The 16537-nt window shown below is 40.8% G+C and overlaps 1 protein-coding gene across 5 annotated transcripts in view; it reads left to right on the plus strand.

Annotated features, from left to right (window-relative positions):
* AGBL1 (AGBL carboxypeptidase 1) overlaps positions 1-16537 on the plus strand; it is a 273234-nt gene that overhangs the window by 108364 nt on the left and 148333 nt on the right. The gene's annotated exons all lie outside the window — the stretch shown is intronic.

Raw genomic sequence — 16537 nt, forward strand, 5'->3', positions numbered from 1 at the left:
GTTCCATGTTTCATCAGTCTCCCAGCTGCCAATTGCCAGAGCATGTGCAGTCTTTGTGAGCTCTGACACACTAAAGGTGCCCAATGAGTTGTGTGTGTGTCACTGTGCTCTTCCCTGTATAATTTATGCTGGCCATGCAAGGTCACCTGAAAATTTTACTACAGAAATCACTGGATGTGGGCTCAGAGATGTTACAGCCTTGGACTACTAACATTTCAACTTCTAGCCTTGGGAATTATTTCATTTTGGATAGGTTCTACCTTGCATTTTCAAGTTAGCATGAATATTAGATGTGAGCAGGTTGTTCCACAGGCTCAGAAAGGAATCCCTTTGTTCTGCATTCTTGTCTGTTTTCCTAAATGATGATGTGAGTTGGTAATCAGATGTGTGCACTCCTTTGAAGACATTTTCAGGAGCCAGGAGACTGGTGTACAAAGCTAGCTTTTAGTAAAGCTAATGAGATGATTGAATTATATTATAATTCTTGTTAGCTTGATTGTGTGTCATTATCCCTTTTGTTTGTTATTATGCTTATTTGAGTCCCATTTGTGGGACATTATTCCCATCACAATTGTGCCCGTGCTGGGCTCTGTAGAGAGACAGGAAAGGAGCAGCTGGTGCCTTGTTAGGGCCTGGTGCATTAGTGCCACAGGCTGTGCAGTGGGGTTGGAGGGAATGAAAAGGATGCTGAGCTCTTGGCAGCCATGCAGCCTGATCCAGCATCTCAGCCCTGGCTGCACGAGGCCACTTTTCATTACACAATTTCTTCATGGAGCTCTGAGCTTTGTAGTGGCAGCTCTTCTTCGGGATTACACCTTGGCACAGGGAAATCATCCTGCTGCAATGACTGCCACAACCACCTGATGAGAGTTTGTGGAGGATACCTCAGTATCATCAGTGCAGGAATTGGGGAAATGTATTAAAAAGCAGGAATTTATGCCTTCTTAGGATTTCCAGGCATATATGCAAACCCTGGCCCAGCTGGCTGCATAAGCAAATTTACACTGAGATGTAATTGCTGCTGAGCTTGGATGGTACCTTGTAGGTGATTGTGGTAGATATCAAACACTGATATCAAAGCTGAATATTTGGGAGTTGAGCTAATATCACAAGTAAAGGGGATCTTTTGGCCACCCATCTCAAGATCTAGTCTGTTTACATGAGTTAAAGCCTGTTGGAAGCTACAGATGCAGAGATGGAGTTGTTATTCATAGGATGGGAAAATAGAAGTCCACAAAATGAAATTGTAAAAACTTCACTTTTATAGATGCAATGAAGAATGTCCAGTACTTTACTGCAATATCCACACTACCTGGAAAGCTGAAATTGCCTGGGAATGAAGGTTATTGTCTCTTGTAATATACCTTCATATATTACCCTGTGTAATAAATCAGGCAGTATTTCTTTTGCCATGAAAACTGGACATCCCTGGAGTTCCAAGTGACATTTCTCATTTTATGTTGCTATTTGGCCCTTTTAAGTATTAAAAACCATAATTTTTTGTGAAATATGCACTGAAATTTTTGAAAGCTTAAGGACAAAAATCAGGAGGTTAGTTTTGCAAGTGTATAGCTTATTTTCCATGAGTTTACTTTTTAAAAATTCTATGCTGGGTTAGCTTTGTGTTTTGACGAATGTTGTTCTTTAACACTTTTATTTATTTATGTATTTCTCTCTCACTTTTTTCCCTTCCCTCTCTTTGGAATCTGTTATTCAAATGTAGCATTAAAAGCTGGTGAAGTACTGTGGTAGGAGAGGGGATGTAAAATGACCTTGGGATGGGGAAACAGACTGGCAAGTGGAAATGGTGTTTGTAGAAAAGCGATGAAGAGCCTTATCTACAGAAATAAGCTTCATTTGAGAGCTTATGTTTTCAAAATTGCTGTGCAAAAATGTACCTACAGAGGTCCAGCTCAAGTTGAATTGTTTACCTGTGCACATGGCTTGTGTGATTGCACATGCAATTGGGTAATTACACGGGCAAAATTTGCTCTGGTGGTTTCAGCAAATTGCCATCCTAATTTCATAAACCCAGCTGAATGTCCCACGGAAGCATCAAGAAAAAAAAGACCAGAAAATTGAGTCAATACTGCAATGAGAGGGTGAGAAATCAAAACCTTTTCTGCAGCTTAATGGGCAGCACTGCTGGGAAAGGTGCAGCACAGTTTTAATGCTGCAGAGGAGCCTGAGTCTTGAAGGGATAGAAAAACTGAAGGGCTCTTGGTGTTGTGTAGCTCAGGTTTGAGCTGAGGGGAGGAAATAGAGAAGCAGGGGTGACACTGGCAGGGAAAAGGCTCCAGTGATGGTGCACCCTGGGTCTGTGCACACTGCATGCCTCTGAAGGCAGTGTTTGAACACATCCTACCTCCACGATGCCATAACCTTAATGTGGTTGGGACTCTCAGGTAACTGTGCTGGTGTTTTTCTGCATGGAAATAGGGGTGATTTATGAGGAAAAATTCTTTGGAAATCATGCTACATTCAGAGCTGTGCAGAAGTGAGAAACTTTTCCATAGTGTTTTAGAACTGGCTTATTGAATTTCACCAGTGGATGTGTCTTATGTAAAATTGTTACATATTGCATTGTATCTGGTAGGATCCTTCAGTGTCTGGGGAAGCAGAACACAGAGGAGAAGTGGGAGTGAGCAATGTATTCTAGGTTCTAATTCACCTTTTTGATTGCTTTTGTTTGCCACAAATAGCAAAGACTTAAGGACTCATCAGTTGGAGAAGAGCTGCTATAATATACTCTGCATGTGTATATGTATATTTCATGGAATGCCAATAGGAAAAAGGATTTATTGCCAAAAATACACACATAATAATCCATAATCAAGTCAATATCTTCATGTAATGCTGTTTGTTTTACTTTTTTTATGTTACCAGGCAGTAACAAGGTGTGAGTGCAAGAATTCTTTCCAGGTGCATCCCATGACAGCATTTCTAGTAGTAGTTTCCTTCTCTGTTTCACATTGCCCCATTTTTCTCCCAAAATGCTCATAAGCTCAGCTTTTGAAGGAGAGGGAAGTACCAGTCCTCCCAGGGACCCTGGCTCTCATGGAGCACTGCCTAAAGCAGAAATTTGGTTCTCAGTTCTAGCTCTGGTCTGTGGTGTCTTTTGCCAGCAGTAAGAGGAATTATATTAATGAAAACTTACTTTTTGAGGAATATTTCCTGTATTCATTGTTTGTTAGATAACAAAAGGTCATTAGCATAAAAACAAAAGGCAAAGATTAAAAAAGTGATGATTTTTCTACCTTCCCTCTAACAGTTATGGCACAAAAGAGAGTGTAAAGTGCAAAGCAGCTGAACACTCATAAACTATTTTAATACCATTCAGAATTGAGAAGAACCAGGGGAAGAGGCTTTATGTAGCCATGTAGTTTATTGCACTAATCAGTCACTTCTACAGTGCTCTATCATGGCTTGAAGTCCTTTCTCCAGTGATGTGAAAAAAAAATTGGTGATCTCCCATCCAATTTTCTAATAGATCTTGGTCTATATAATTGAAATCTCCAGCACCTTGTTTGAGTAGCAGTGAATTCTGTGCTTAGATGGATATAATGTTGGCCAAAGCAGGTCTGGATTATATCTGCGACAACAGAGAGGTGACACAAGGTCTGAACACTAAGTAGAAGGAGCTGTGGGAGATTAAGCTCTATTTCTCATTGATATTTTTAGATGACAAAAATAGCATCTTTGGGGTTAGATTGAAACCTCTGGAAAAGCAACTGACACTTTGTGGGTTGAACCATCTGCATGGAATAGCCAAATCAAAGGCTGAAATTTACCTGTCAAATGTCCTATGGTAAACCCATGTAGGGGCTAAATGTGGCAATCCAAAGACAGGGGGAGAACAGTTGTTTTCCCTTCCAGAACATGCATGTTACACAACTGAGAGCTTGTGGAGAGAGTTTGTTTGTTTTTGAATAGCTTTGTTGTCTGGTCTTGTATACGTGCTGGATTTCAGGTGGAGAACAGCTAAGTGTTTGAAGTCACAATAATTTCTGTTGCTTTCCCTGACATGCAGGTGAGGGCACCCTTGAACTGTGCTACTTCTCTGTCTATCTTTAGACAGCTTTGAATGGGATGTAATCCCATCCAGTATGTTTCCTGTTCAAAAATCAAATAGTGTCCATATCAATGGCTGTGAGCTTTCAGGTTCATAACAGTAATACAGCTGGGAATGTAAATAAAGAGGAGAATATTAAGAAAAAGGTTCTGTTGCTGTAAACACTAGAAATACTTCACATCAAGTGTATCTTTTCATTACACAATTTTGTATCAAAACAAAAGCCCAGCTCAGGGCTGTTTTTTATCACAGAATAACAGAATATGCCAAGTACAAAGGGACCCATAAGGATCATCAAGTCCAGCTCCTGTCCCTGCACAGGGCACCTCAAGAGTTACAGCATATGCCAGAGAATACTGTCCAAATGCTTCTTGAACTCTGTCAGGCTGGTGCTGTGACCACTGCCCTGGGGAGCCTGTTCTGGTCCCCAGCCACTCTCTGGGTGAAGAACTTTTTCCTAATATATGACCCAAACCTGTGGCACTGGTAGATCTGTAGTTTCTGGGGTCCTCCTTGAAAACTGGGACAATGCTTGCCAGCTTCCAATCATCTGGAATCTCTCTGGATTCCCAAGATTGCACAAAAATCATTGACAAGGGTTTTCCAGTATCAGAAGCTCTTTGAAGATCTTCAGGTGAATCCCATCAGGCCCTATAGATTGTAGAGATCCAGCTGGATCAGCAGATCCCACAAAATTTTGGAGTCTACCTGGAGTAGATCATTCTCTAATGAACTGGCTTTGCCAGTGTTCACAGCTCTCTGTGGTTTAACTGAGGAGTATCTGGTCGGACAGTGCGATGACTGAGGTTTGTTATATCTTTGGTCTCAAAGTGCCATAACAAAGCACCTGCTTTACTTTCGGGCATTGCTTACTGTCCCTCTTTTGGACTTTTTTCTTTCATAACTGATGGACCTATTACTTTGTGAATGTTGTGGGTTTCTGCTTTCAGGCCATTGGGTAGAAATTGTGGCAACCAGCTCTGCAGCAGATGTTGCAAAGCACAGAAAAGAAATCACTTAGGTGCAATCAACCCCCTTCTGCTTTCTCTTTTTCCCTGAGTATTTTATTAATCTCTGAGAAACACATGTGGCAGCTCTGAAACCATTATTTTACATGCAGTCTCAGATGGATTGGTCCCCAAAGAGCACATATCTAATTCTCCACAAACTAGCTATGGTGCAGGTATGACTCTGTCATTGCTAATTCTTGCTTAAACCTCATGGAAACCTAAATAAGGAGTTAGCTTTGAGGTTTGTCAAAAACTCTGGGTCCAAATGATACGGTATTCTATGCATGTAAATGCAGATATAATGTTAATAGAAACCATTTTGATCCAGATTGCCAGGACTGAAAGGATGCAGTTGTGCTTGAAAAACAGATATGTGTGTGCATGCACAATTACTCAAGCTGTGGTTTAGGCATTTAAGTGGCCATTTGTGCTCTCATTTTCAATTATGATGTTCATCCTAGGGGAATGGGTTTGTGCAAATCAGCAACACAAATATGCATATGTTTTGGTGTGTGCTACCCTAAAAACATGTTGCATTACTTGGACATAAACTTGGATTGATTTATCTTCTTTTCCCTTGAAAATTCTCTTTTTATCTGAGGAATGTGAGCTGTGGTGGCTGAATGGCAGTTCTTCAGCAGCATGATTTCCTTTTCCAAATGGTTAACTCTTGTAATTGTTTCTGTAATGTAAGATAATATTTCCTGCTAACAGTTATTTAGGATACTGTCATGGCAAGCCATAATTCAACCCCATTGCCTAGTGGCCCAAATAATGACCAAGGCTTGCCCCTAGCTGAATTATCATTCTTGTGCTTCCTACTTTCCCTACATGCACATAAACAAGTCTGTCTTTATGCCAAACTCTGAAAGACAAAGGATAGGAGGCGCAATATTGTTGATTCAGAGCTCCATCCTGCAGCTTCAGGGAGAGAGCTGCCTACAGGACTACAAAGGCCTTTAAAGGGGCTTTTAGTGACTTAGTTCATAGGCTTTCTGAAGGCTCAATAGGCTTTTATTTTTCCCATTTTAAATATATCTATATAGAGCATCCACTGCAAATATTCAAGAGAGGATGAAGATGTCCAAGCTGACACAGAAATGGAAGGCTATTTGGGCTGAAGCTAAACTGCTGAAAGATCTTCAGCACACTGAAATTCACACCAAAAATAGGAAGTTTTGAGTCATCTGACTTATGACTGGTGGAAATACTGCTTTGAAAGAAGATTGAGTTTATTATCCCTTCTGTGATTCTTTAAGAAAAAGATGATGTTGGGAAAGGACAGTAGCAATGTGAATGTCACAGAAGGATGAGGTTTTGTCAGTAAACAGTTCCTGGGGAAAAAATTGTGCTTCAGTTCCTTCATATTAGTAATGCTATTAAGATTTAGCATAATAAATGTTCATTGAATAATTTTCAAGCTGTAGCTTGCCTGTGATCCTTTTGGAAGGAAACTATATCAAATGGAAATATGTTAAGACTATATAACAATGACCCAAGGAAGTGGGAAACCATATAATTTAAGTCACTTTTTGTGATCCAAAATAACATCTTAATTCTTGGGGTTTAACACCATTCATGCTGGGGGAGTCTGTGAATCACTGGAAGTAAAATGCAAATTTATCTAACCTGGGAAATGGGTCTATGATTCATATCAATTTGGGCCAGGAATGTAAGATTTGTAAGCTGCTACAAGAATGTGAAAAGGAAGTTTGTAACTTAGATTTTCTAAATGGTGATTCACAGACGGGGTGGGTGGTAGGACAATTTGCCTGGCTCGATGTGGGAGCTGTGCTCAGTCATGGGTCACTCAAGGAGCTAAAACTGAGCCTGTTGTGGATTCATCTGGAGAGCCATGGAGGTGCTGGGGGTGCTCTGCAGAGACTGGGCTATGAGCAGGGCAGGAGGAGGGAGGTTTCTTAGAGCAAGCTGAGAAAAGGGATCTTGCCCTGTTGCAGGAGTGTTTTTGAATTAGAAATGAAGAATGATGGCCTTGACAATTTCACACTGGAGAGGGGAAGATAACTCCATATGTTATATGCACAAATATATGTTATATGGTGTGAGTGCTCCAGGCAGCCCAAACTCAATATTGCACTTAATTAACCTGAGCCAGGCTGCATCCCTTCAGGCTCCTGGAGAAGTGTGGGTGGCTCATGCTTCCTCTGCCATCTGTGGTAAAGCTCACAAGACTGCACAGAGACTCCTGGGTTTGTGTCAGGACAGAGAGGAGCAGAGGCTCCAGCCTCCTCTTGCTTGTGTTCTCAGGTGTCCCCTGGGAACTGACTTGCTGAAATCTTGCACTGCTGGGTGAGCTCTGATTAATTGAGGTAGCCCAATGCAGGACCTGCTGGATAACCTCAAGATGCTTTCCTGGAAGCCTTCAGTGCATTTTGGACCCTTCAAGTGGCAGAAGATATGAGATGGATGTCCATTAGGCAGACGAGTTCAGGAGCTTATCTGCATTGCTTTAAGCTTGCTACATTCACACCAGCCCATTAGAGAACCTCTCAGCCCATTAGATAACTTCTTTCCTTGAGTGGGAAGAAGGAAGAATTCTTACTAATTCCCTATTACATATTGGACATAGGTTGCCTTTTCTTTTTCCACTTCAAAATGTCACGTTGGATTCCTGATGGAATTAGAGATCTTTATCTTCCTTCCCTCTGCTAGACCTCTGACTTTTTCTGGTTTTCCTCCACACCGAAGACTTAATTTCTCACATATGTGAGACAGTGAAAATTAAACAAACAAGCTGGCAGATAGACAGAATGGTTCTTCATGTCTGGAAAGCTGCAATGAGCTGTGACTTAGGAATTACAGTGCTTCATATTCAAACTTTTCTTTTTGATGCATTGAGGTGGCACAGAAGCTGACAGTGACATATGGAGAAGGCCACCTTAGCAGGATTGAGGCTGTTATGTGATAAATGACATGGTATGTCAAAGGACTCCTGTTATCCATCATGCTGGCTTCCTCTCAGCACACTCTCCAAAACAAGAGGCAGCTACACAAACAGCTGGGGGAAGCTGCAGGTAGGGTCAATGGTGTGCTCAAAAGAGAAAATAAGAAAGCTGAAAGTACATGTTCTCATGGGCATAATAGCATCTGAGTCTTGTGCTGAGAATTTTAAAGTCTTTTTCTGTTGAAACTTCTGTTTACATCTTAGTCAAGAATAAACCTTTTTCAACAGTTGTCTCACAAATCATGAAGACAAAAGGTTTCAAAAACCCACCAAGTTTAGTTCTAAACATCTAAGATTTCTCTAAAGGAAGCCTGTTTACCACCATGTTTTGGACTGGAAGCTCTGATGGTTCTGTGCCCTTATACATCCCCAGACTTTCCTTCTTTCCTCAGATTTCCTCTCTTTCTCCCTTTCACCTCTGTTCAGTAGTTTGAGCCTGAAATGCAGTGGAATTAAAGTCCTGATCTGTAATTTCCTATGTGTATGAGACATGAAGCACAGGCAAAGTGGCACAAGTGCTGTTTTAAAGGTAAGGGTGATAAAAGAGTCTTGAGGGAAGGAACAGAGCTTTGACCCTCAACACACCTGACACAGGAACCTTGTCTGTAGGACACCCTACTTGTTTTGACCACTCAATTTGAACAGTAATGGGGTGGGCTTTCACAGCTCTGTCTCCTGCTGTTGGAAAGGGTGTGACTTGAACTCAGACTTCTTCTCTCTGTGTCACATTTAACCCAAGAGTAGCTCTTTATTTTTTAAAATTCATTTCAGATTGATACATGCACCAGTGGCTGTTCAGGAGGATCAAAGGTTGTGTAGCACAACTGGCACCTGTCCATTTCAACCTCCTTGACTCCATCTCTCTTTTTCATTAGCCATAATGGCTTTCTTTCCTCTACATGATTAATGGACTCTCAATGGCTATGTAGTCTATAAACCTAGACAAGACAAGTAGTCTGTCTCTTTTGATCCCTGAGCTCCTAAAAGCCTGAGTCTGACTCTGCTTAAATGGTGCTTATGTGCCCACATGCACAGCAGTAATTGGTGCAAAATATCAAATGTCACTATGCGGCATTTCATTCGTAACAGTCACATTTAAAGTAAAGGCTTTAACTTGATGAGTCACCAATGGCCAGTCTCAAATTATCTGGGATGGTCTTCATGTTACAAGCGTCAATCAACAAATTAATTAGCCTGGAGATAATTTAATCAGAGCCCATCAGTGAGCTGGCTTAAGGAAATCCCTTTGCTTCCAGATTTTTCCTGCAGCCTGATGGCTGCAGCCTTGGAGAAGAGTGGGTGCTTACAGATTCTCTTGCCCCTCTGGCAACTCCATTTCTGGGAGGATGGAGCTGCCAGTCCCTCAGGTGCATCTGTTCTGCAGTTCAGTGCAGGACTTCAGGTTATGCAGTTCCTGAAAGCTCTTTCCTAGAATAAAATTCACCAAACACAAACCAACCCAAATATACAGATAAATCAGGGCCCTCCAGCTCCCAGTGCTGCTGTGCTCCACTTCATTTGACAGTGCAGATTTTCCTTCACAAACTCCTCCTGTGATGAGACACTTATTTCAGCTGTTGACCCCTGTCCATGACCCCTCACTGGGAGATCAGGTGTAAAGAACCAGGCTATTATCTGCCTTCCACTCACACATTTCTAATCAAAGCAGCCAATTTTGCTAACTCCTACGGCTGAAGTCACAGTGAGGCAGACCTGGCTGAGTACAGAGAAAAGAAGTGCTTGGAATGGCATAGCCAGGGGTAAGAAATCCTGAGGGTAAGGCTGAAAGAGAAAGGTTAAGCTGGGGGAATAGATGAACAAGCAAAGCAGGGAGGAATTCTAAATTCAAGTTTCATTTATTGTAAGAGGTCATAAGAAACAATAGAGTGAAAAAAAGCATCTCTATACCCTCCATGCATCTCTCCATGATCCTTTAGCTCTCTGCAGTAGACTGCTGTAGTGTATTCTGCTTTCAGTGTGCATTCTTAACATAAAATAGGTGAAAAAAAACCCCACAACAATTAAATATAATCCAGACCAGCTATGACAAGAAGATATCTATTCAGATATTTTAAGGGTTAATGTTTGCTCCATTTATGACACCTTTTAAATAATTCTGTTCTGGATGTTGAATTCTCTCTAAACTCAAACAACCCTTGCAATGTGAGCCCTGTGTACTGCCTTCAGAGGAGGAGCAAGGCCACGTGGCATCTTCTGCTTTGGTCTGCAAAAGCTATAGCCCAGGCTATGAGCCATCACTTTTGTCATTACCTGTCATCAGAGGAATCTTGTTAAATAGGGCAGTAATCCTTGATGATGTGTCAAGCACTTGTGCTGTTCCCTCCCTTGGAGCACTAATTTTGGTTGATAGCTCTTTCTTGTTTACCTTCCAACATGATGTGGAGGTGTCACTTTATTATATTTGAATGTTTTAGCTGCATTTCAGTAACAGACAAATGATGTCAGTATCTTTTAACCTGATGGAGCAATCTGTCAATAGCTTACAGGCACAAATGATGGACTGGCATCTCATGCTGGATAGTGAAACTCAGCCTTTGACTTTGATTTTTACTTTTTTTTCCTGTTTTAAAGGTCCTGTAGGCTGTTATTGCTTTTTGGGACTGATAATGTATTCTTAGCTCTGCATTGGAGAACAGCTGTTGTCTTCAGTTTTTTCATGTTTCACTGTCTGGTTTATAATTACAGTCTATAAATTGTGTTAGGATTTTTGGTAACAAGGAGTGTACTGAAAATTAGATTCTTTCCAGTATTTGCAGGAAACAGGGAAGGAAAAGCAACGTTGCCAAATGATAAGAGTGTTGTTTTTCTCATCTTTCTGGGGTTTTGGTGCAAGAGTTTGGCATTTTTTCCAGGAATCCAATCTGGTGTTTGCCCAGTGCTATTTGGATTTGCAGCATGAACTTTCAGCCAAAACCTCCACAGTGCAGAAGCTTATTAACCATGGGAGACTGATATTAGCATCATTTCCAGAGAATGATCTGGTTTCTCATTTGTAATTCTGCTCTGTAGAGCTAATGGAAGATGCTCTAAGCAAAGTCCTGGGTCTCTGTGTGTAAACAAAACAATACTGAGAAACCCCCAGAGTACCAAGCTGGTTTTTCTTATGATTTATACCTTTTCAGTTATGTGAAAAGAAATGTAAATATTTTGCTTGCTTTTCCTTGTTATCCCAGCATATGGTGTTTTTTTCCCTTGCTTTACTCCCACAGGGAGTTATATCCTAAATTCTTCTCAGTTCAGAATCTGTCTTTCTTTGTCTTAAACTTTTGCCCTTTCCTTCTCTTGAATGTCTCTCTCCCCAAGCAGTTCTCCTTCTGGCTTTTGCTTCCCAGTCTCCTACTTTTCATCTTTATTTATTTTTTCTTTGGTAATCCACTAGGATTTTTTGAAGTTCCTATCTGGCATGATGTGGACCAAGGACCTTGGAAGCTCCGTGGTCATTGCTTATCATTACTGGTGGGAACTGCTCAGAGAAATGTTTGCTGCTGTTTCCTGGTAGTAGAGAAACTCTTTGAAGATAGTTCATTATTGTCAGATGGGTTCAAAGAAGGACATTGACCAGGGCAAGCTTGAGCAGTGGCCCATGGAAAATCAATGAGGTTTAACAAGAACAAGTGCTGGTGGCTGAGAGGCTGGACATGACCCAGCCATGTGCTCTGGCAGCCCCAAACACATCCTGGGCTGCATCCAGAGGAGCGTGGGCAGCAGGAAAAGGGAGGGAATTCTGCCCCTCTGCTCCACTCTGGTGAAACCTTACATGCAGAGCTGTGACCGTGTTCACAGGGGTTTTCGGACTGGGGAAGAGATGAGGATGACTCCATGTTCCAGAAGGCTTGATTTATTATTTTATTATAGATATTACATTAAAACTATACTAAAAGAATAGAAGAAAAAAGTTTTCATCAGAAGGCTAGCTAAGAATAGAATAGCAAAGAATGATAACAAAGGTTTGTGGCTTGGGCTCTCTGTCTGAGCCAGCTGGGCTGTGATTGGCCATTAATTACAAATATCCAACATGGGCCAATCACAGATGCACCTGTTGCATTCCACAGCAGCTGATAATCAATGTTTACATTTTGTTCCTGAGGACTCTCAGTTTCTCAGGAGGAAAAACCCTAAAAAAAAGATTTCTCATGAAAGATATCTGCGACACAGAGCTGCCTCCTTCCCCAGCCCAGGAAGATCAGCCTGCTGGAGCAAGCCCAGAGGAGCCCAGCAAGATGTTTGGAGGGTTGGAACTTCTCTGCTATGAGGAAAGGTTGTGAGGAATGGGAAAGAAAAGGCTTTGGGAAGACCTAATTGTGGCCTTTAAGTACTTGAAGGAAGCCAGCAGGAAAGAGACTATTTACAAGGCCTGGAGTGACAGTAAAAGGGAATGGCTTCAAACTAAAAGAAAGTAAGTTTAGATTAGATGTTAGGGGAAAAGGCACTGGAACACACAGCCTAGAGAAACTGTGGATGCTCCATCCCTGGAAATGTTCAAGGCCAGGTTGGATGGGGATTGGAGCAGCCTGGTCCAGTGGAATGTGTCCCTGCACATGGCAGGGGGACGGAGCAAGATGACCTTGAAGGTCCCTCCAACCCAAACCACTCTATGATCACAAAATACTGTAGTTCAGAGAGGCCACCTTTCATACAGCATATAGGAAGGTTTATCCAGCTGTTCTCAAGCAGACTAATTATTACCTAGATTTGGTACCAAGATTCCAGGAGTTATTTAGGGTGCTATGTATTTTAGGAGCTGTAGTCATTGCTGAAAAATTGTGTGCTTTATGTCAACTATTCTCAGTTTGCCCTGTTCTGATGGGTGTTAGGCCTTGTTTCCCTTTCTGGCCTCCCTCTGCTGCTCTGACAATATTCCTCAATCTGGGGAAACCCTGGCCTAGTAGTTCTCCTGCATTTGTAAAATAATTCTTCCTTTTCGATTCATTAAGTAGCTTTGCTCCCTGTTGGCCTGTGCTATTACAGTATTTCCCCCTATTACTTATATAGACTGTTTTATATTAAATAAGAGAGAGTGTTATATGGTCCAATTAATAGCATTCAGAATCTTTAGTGTACATTAAACTTTCCTCAGATCTGGAACAAGCTCAAATCCCAGGAAAATGATTCCTGGGCTTATATCTTCCAAACCATAGCTTTCATTTCTATGGCATTTTCCCTTAATCTCCAGTAAATAATAGGTGGTGCTTGTAAATTTTCTGAGTAGCAGTTCAGTAATTATGATATTAATGACAAGTATGAAACAGGTGGTAGTGGGGAAGAATTTACAAGAGAAGAGCAGCCATCAAACCTGAAAATGGCAGCAGATTTCTCTGCTTCTCCTTGAAATTATTTTGCCTAAGTGAAAGGAAATTGTCTTGTTTTAAAAATTGTGTTAGTAATATTCCATTTATCTTAGTTTCTATGGAAGAGCCCCAGGATTCCATGACCTACTGTAAACATCTCTGGGGTTTCACTCTCTATATCTGCATTTGTTGTCAGTCATCCCAAACAATTAAAAAATACCTCAGCAGGTTGAGAAAATAATTTTAAATAATTTAAAAGCTGCACTGTGGTTTTTATTTAGATAAAATTAGCTAGTGTGTGTATATATATATATATATATATATTTATTTTTATTTTCTTTGGTGAGGTACAAATAAAACATTTGTCTGTGTGGAGCTGATTATAATGTAATATTCCTTTTGCTTCCAGTAGGGATTTGGGAAAGGTGTTGCTTTTATAAGCTGTTTTACCTGGAGGTAAAAAAAGATAAGTGTCTAGAGGAAATAAATGAATATTGTGAATAATTTCTGGATTTTAAAAAAAAATTATTGTGTCAGACTTGCTGGTGGTACATTTGGAAGGAAGATCACCTTATTTATTCAAAATTATCTGTGACATATCTGCAGTGCATCTGGGTATAGAAAGGTCATGTTAAAATATATATATTGATGCATCAATTTACTAAAGAGAAGGGTTCACTTTTTCCTCTTTTTATTTGTTTTGAGCAATGTTTTTCACCATTTGTAATTATTTCCCCCCTGCTACTTTGAAGTGCAATGAAGAGTTTATAGGCAAAAGAAAGAAAACATCTTTTCTTCTTCACCATGCAATGTAGTAGCAGATGAAAGGAAGGTAAAAAAGCATAGTAAAGAAGTGGCAGGCATCAGATGGCAGCCTGGTCCAAGAGGACAAAGCCTGACATTTGTAGTCATCATCAGATTAAACAGGGGACACCAAGTGTCAATACTGAATCCTGAGCAGGCCATTCTAATGGTGATGGGATGGGGAGGAAAAACTTTCTGTGTTTGCTGAGGTAATCTTATGCCCAAGAGCAGAAGGAATAAGAATTGTTATTGTCTATTCTAAAGAGCTTATTTTCATGTGTAGCATAATGCCCTGCATTCTAACAGGGATATCTTTGGCATTGGTCAATGTTCTGAAAATGCATATACTGCTGGCCAGTCATACAAAACAGGAGAACAGTGGTTTGATTAATTTTCTTGTTTCAGGAAATGGTAAATAGCTGTCTAGATGGTCTTCTGAGTAACATTGTGTGAAGCATTTCTGCAGCCTTTAGCTTGAAGGGCATGCAGGTCAACATAGGTACCTTATCACTGGATCTTGTTTTCCTACACCCCACTGGAAATTCACAATTGCTCTGCTGGTAACTGCAAGTGCAACCCAATTGTGCTGTGTAAATGTCTCCTGTGGTTTTTTTGGGTTCTTTTGTTTTTGTTTTTTTTCGTTTTTAAATCCTGTTTTAAGAACAAACTGTCTCTGCTCTGAACCAATCAGAAGCTGTCAGTGAAACATCTGGCTTGAACATCTGCTGGCAGATGGGATGTAACAAGTAGCAAACACTGTGTGTAAGGATTGTGATGGCAAGAAAACCTCTCTTTTGGGAACAGCAAAAGGAAGATATGTGCTGGTGCTCCCTTGCCATTGCAACTCTTGCTAGGATGTAAGATGTGCACACACAATCTCTTGGAGAATATCTATTTACTGTGTAGGAAACCTGGACAGGTGCTCATTAAGAATGGAACCCACGATTTGGCCATAAAATGCAGGACATGGCCTCCCCAAGTGTTGCAGAGATATTTCCTGTGTGGACATTCTGGGCTGAGTTGGAAACACAGATATGTGATCAGGTTAATGGAGCAGCAAAGACTTACTTGCAGTTGGAAGCAGACAGCTAAATAATAATAATAAATCAGTAAGTAAATAAATAAAATTCAAGCAGCTCTCTTTTCTGAATGCAATTAAGGAGCTGTGTCCATTCAATCAGCATAGTCACTTTGCATTTGATGAAATCCTGAGAAGTGGATGTAAATAATACTTTGAGAACATAGTTGACTCAAATGTCCCTTTGTAATGATGGGAAACATGTTTTGGAATGATTTTCAACTTAGCTCACTGAATCAGAATACCCAAGGAAGTGATTCTTTCCTTCAAGGCTCTTGAGTTACTTTACACATATGAAAGCAAAAAAATATATCCAGCCATTTGTCCTAAGCTTTATTCTTGACACTTCCCCTGCTTCAGGAGGATTTAATAGCCAGTAAGAAAAGGGATTTTTCTGAGTTTATTCCTATCATTATTTTATTCAAGTGGTATCTCCCAAACTGCTGCTGCAGCAAGATTACTTTAGCTTCTTAAGGGAGAGATTAGGTCAATAATAAACCACTGGGGTCTTTGAGCCTCCACTCTTTAAAAGTTTTCTATCCCAGAGATTTTTTTGTGGGATGCAAGCATAGTTTATAGCAGAAATTGTAACAGATGCAAACTAATTTACCTTGGAACCTGTTCCAAAACTTTGTCATTGCTTCAAATAACATCCCTGCTGAGATGGTAGATGTGAGTGGAAGCTGGCAAAGGGAAAAACAAGGAGGAGGAGACCCCCTGAGGCACTCCAGGAGAAACAATGATGTAACCTGTCACTGAATTATGTGAGGAACTGTTAGGCAACTTGCTGTGGGCTGTGACAAATCATCCCTGGAGGACCCCACAGCATGAGCAGAAGTAGCTGTGAAGGAGCACCATGAAAGCCCAAAGCTGCTGCTGTCTGCAAGGCTGAGTGGCTTTGGGCATTTATCTTCCTGACCCTGTTAGAGGAGGAGGACCTGGTGATTATTTGTCCTCTGGAGTAAGGCAAGAGCATAAGGATTTATTAGAGTAAACAAGGTTCTTGGAATAAATGGTGACAGTAAATCAGTCTCTGACTACTGAATGATCCTGTTCCTTTTGTAGGCCAACAGCAGAGATCTTTAAATTAGGTTAAGTCCTGCTTGTACCATTTCTCTTCCAAAGGGGAAATTTAAACTGTATATTGGAGAATCTCCATAGCACGAGGAAAAAAAAAATAAATCACCTATTTCTTTTCATTGTCCATTAGTTGTTCTTTGTGACAGATTGAAGAATCATTTAGGGAGGAAAGGATTGAGCTCTGAGGTCTTTCTGCCAATTCAAGGTAGTGAGCTCTAC

This window comes from Zonotrichia albicollis, chromosome 11 (assembly GCF_047830755.1).
Source record: "Zonotrichia albicollis isolate bZonAlb1 chromosome 11, bZonAlb1.hap1, whole genome shotgun sequence".
NCBI classification, from domain to species: Eukaryota; Metazoa; Chordata; class Aves; order Passeriformes; family Passerellidae; genus Zonotrichia; species Zonotrichia albicollis.